This window comes from Corvus brachyrhynchos, unplaced genomic scaffold, assembly GCF_000691975.1.
Source record: "Corvus brachyrhynchos isolate BGI_N302 unplaced genomic scaffold, ASM69197v1 scaffold46, whole genome shotgun sequence".
NCBI lineage: Eukaryota > Metazoa > Chordata > Aves > Passeriformes > Corvidae > Corvus > Corvus brachyrhynchos.
In genome coordinates, this window is record NW_008238838.1 from 38644 (window position 1) to 42366 (window position 3723).

At 51.2% G+C, this 3723-nt stretch overlaps 1 protein-coding gene across 5 annotated transcripts in view; it reads right to left on the bottom strand.

The window, feature by feature from the left end:
• Positions 1 to 3723, bottom strand: part of ST14 (suppression of tumorigenicity 14) — a 21978-nt gene that overhangs the window by 15479 nt on the left and 2776 nt on the right. The window contains exon 1 of one of the 5 annotated variants that reach the window (XM_017738540.1): positions 3691 to 3717. The exons of the other annotated variants lie outside the window; for them this stretch is intronic. The gene's annotated coding sequence lies outside the window, so the exon portion shown is untranslated. Of the gene's footprint in view, positions 1 to 3690; positions 3718 to 3723 lie in introns of those variants that run through there. 5 annotated transcript variants of the gene reach the window in all.

The following is a 3723-nucleotide window of genomic DNA, read 5'->3' on the forward strand; positions in this document are numbered from 1 at the left end:
AGGAAATGCAGCTGGCACATGGGGGTGGTGGGAACCAGCTCTGCACTGGAGATCTTACAGGAAAGCAGAGAGATCCTCCTGCAGTGGGGGATCATGGAAAGGCTGGGATATGCCATGGAGTATGGCTCTGCAGCGTGATGTGTGCAAAGCAGGAGTCCCTCTGGGATCAGCATCCCCCATAGGGGCTGGTTTCTGCCTTGTTTGGCGGTCCCACCAAGATGGTGATGTGTCCCAGGCACCAAACCCCTCACTGCTCCCCTCTCCTCCAAAAAGCTGCTCCATCTCTCCCTCGGTGTCTGCATCTGTTCACAGGACCTTGACCCACGGAAGAACTGGGCTCCTGGCCATTAGTTTCACCTGTCCCTTATGACCACCAGGTAGTTTGTTTGTCCAGCACCAGACATGAGATTCACCAACTTCCCTGGACTTTCCCAACTCCAGACTCTGCTGGTCTGCCACAGGACGGCTCAGGGCCAAAGCTGCCCAGATCATACAAGTAAGAGCAGGTGTGCAACCAAATCAAATCTCACAGCAAAAAAATGCCACTGTCTGATACCAATGTACATGACCAAGAAAAGGAACCCATAAAACTCCAGGCTGGAGGAGGCCTGGGGAGGTTGGAGATGAAGCAGAGTCATTGGACTACATAGTTAGAGACTCTTGAGAGTAATTACACCTTACAGATCCCAGCCTGTGTATCCAAGAGGCAATTCCCACCTCCCCTTTTCCAGCCACACCTGCCTCGGGTGGTGGTCAATAAAAACTAAAACAAATACCACATGAGAAATGAGAGGAATTAAACCTGTCGACTCATCCAGCAGCTCAGGACATGGCTAGCAAGCTGGCTCAGAGCTCAGGAGACCAACAGGGTGGGCTTGTGTGGCAAAAAGAGCCAGAAAAGTAATGTTTTCAAATCCAGAATTCCTGGATCACATTGAAAGTCAACACCAGCTTTGTGGTGCTGGCATGAGGGGAAACTTGTTTCCCACCAGAAAAAGTAAAACGAATGTGAACAGCATGTGCAACTCACTTCACCCAAGTAGCTCAAGTACAGCCACACGACCCTTAAATCAACTCCTGCACCAACGCTTGCTGCAAACCCCAACAACTCCTCTGGAAAAAGATCTGATAAGAATCATCTCCTCACGTCTCTTCTTACTCTCAATAAGAAATACACGGAAACAGCACGCATGGGAGCGAAGCTTACGTGAGGTGTATTCATGCTGTGTTGCCCCACCACGGGCAGCAAAGCATTGAAGAAACTTTGCCAGCACACTATCTTTCGTCTTCAGCTCTGTATTAAAGGGCAATGAAGCTATAAAATGATGACATCAAAACTAAAAAGGGAATATGGGGTAAGAGCTGAAGGACAGAGTCCTCCAGACTGTGTATCTTCCAGGCACAGAGGGCAGGTGCAATAGTGAAAGATACAGGTCACACACACCTATTTCACACACCAAGTATGAGCTTAACACTCTACAGCATTTGATTGTCTTGTGACTACCCTGAGTCATATGAGAAACCAAATTCCTTTAGGTTTATTACAGAAGAAACTGATGTTAATGTGTGCAGAGATAGCACAGGCTTGGCTTGCTGCCCTATCCAGGCTGATTGGTGCAGCTCTGTCCGGCACCACAGAAGCTCAGAAAAAGCCACCATGCTTCTGTGTGTCTGTGGTAGCAGAGAATTTTACACTTAAGTCTTAGCAACTCTTGGGGAGAAGGTGGGAACAAAGGTACCCTACAGCCCTGCTCTGTGTAGCTATGAGCCATGAAATTCCTCCTTACAACACACTGATGTCCTAAGAGCAGCAAAGAAACATGCCACAGATGCAAACAGCTCATTTAAATCACTTGTATGTCTTTCCTGGTACAGACAGCACTGTCTGGAAAACAAAACTGCCTCCAGCAGCTTAACCAAAGCAGCTGAGCTCCAGACCTTGACCTCCACAATCCTTGCGATATTTCACTCATTCCTACAGTTCTGAGGTGGATCTGGACCACGAGTCTCCAATGTTTGAAACCAACAGCAAGGAAAACACCAGCACATCCAACCAGGAAAGTCTCTGTCTGCCAAACCCATCCCTGTTAGCTGCTCCCTCCCCGCCCCAGCCCATGGCCTGGATATTGCAGGGCATTATTTCCCACTCTGTCCCAGCGGCCTTTGGATGGAAATGATAAATTCTACCCTGGGCAAGGAGAGAACCTTTGCTCCGATACCTTCCCCACAGCCAGGCCCTCAAAACACTCCTGCTGCTCCCTCAAGAGTTTTACACAGTGATCTTTCGTTTGCTGAGCAAAGGTCTGGCCTCAGCCCTTCTCTCATTGTGTCTTCCTTATCCCTGTTTGCTTTTGGCACCAACAGCAGCCAAACTGGCCTGAGCAGCAGCTCACCCACCAGCCTCTACCCCAGGGAAACACTCTGCACCTTTCCAAGGAAGAGCAGCAGCTTCTCCTCAGCCCAAGAACTGCTGCAGCTCCTCTGCGGGTACAGGAGGAGACACAAGACATTGCAAAACCACTCATTTCCTCCACTGTCACGTTTATAAGGAGCCAAGTCCAACAACAGTCCACGGGGGACAAACTCCTTGGGCTGTTTCCTGCCAGGAGGGCAGGTACTGTCTTCAGGGAAGCTGTTCTGGATCAGATCAGCCCCTCTTGAACTGACACAGGGGGAAAACTGATACAGAACCAGGGAAGAGACCCACTCGAGCCCTCAGTCCTGTGTAAAGACAAATCAAAGACAAAGCTACTTTCTGCCAGGAGAACAAGCCAGGCAGGGAAGACCGTGTCACTCACACAAGTGTCACCCCAACCTGGCCAGGAACAAGCAGCTTGAGCTGAACTACTTCAGTGAGAGCATCTCCTTCCCACTCCCACCCCTGGCACACACCAGACAGAGGGGCTGGAGGCAAGGGAAACTTTTCTTGCTGCAGGCCAGCTTTTTGATCCGTGCCAGAACCAGCAGCTCCTTTGTTGTTGCCAGATAATAACCACTAAAGTCAGGCCTCAGAGACAGACACCACACAGCCTGCAGGTGGGGTGGGAAATGCTGCTGTCCTGCTTTAACCCAAAGCCCTGTGTTTGGAACAGCTCTGTGGCACAGAACAGGCTCTGGAGCTGCAACCTAACTCAGCCATCCCTGCCCAACCCTCAGCCAGGAAGATCTACACAAGAAGCTTGCTCAGGTCTCAGAGCACACTCATAATGCAGCGGTTAATTAATGAAGCCCCACAGCCCTCGGTTAAAATTGGCCCTTTTGACACTTGAACAGGTTTAGTTGGATCTGTTGCTAAACAACCTAGAGCCAGGCTCTGTACACAGCTCACCTGCACAGAGTTTACCTTTACTCACAACCCCAGTGCCCTCAGCTTAAGCTGAAACCAAAACCCCTGGAGCAATGGCAGCACCGACACCGAGGGGATCCAAAGCTGGCACAGACAGGTGGACATTTCCAGTTCCCCAAAGCTGTTTTTTTTTCCCTCCCGCTCTGCTGAGCTCAGAAATGTCCCCCAAGCAGATTCTCCTGACCTTACCCAAGGGTGAGCTGGAACCCCCCCCCTTCCCGCAGGATCCAGAGCCTCCTTGAACTCGCCAGGCTCGAAGGAACCCGAGCAAGCAGAGGACGAGGCAGGCCGGCAGAAGGCTGGCAGGAGTTCCGGGAGCTCCCCGGCCCCGGGCGTGCTCTCACCTGCAGCTGGGCGCTGTACCGCACCGGGGGGCC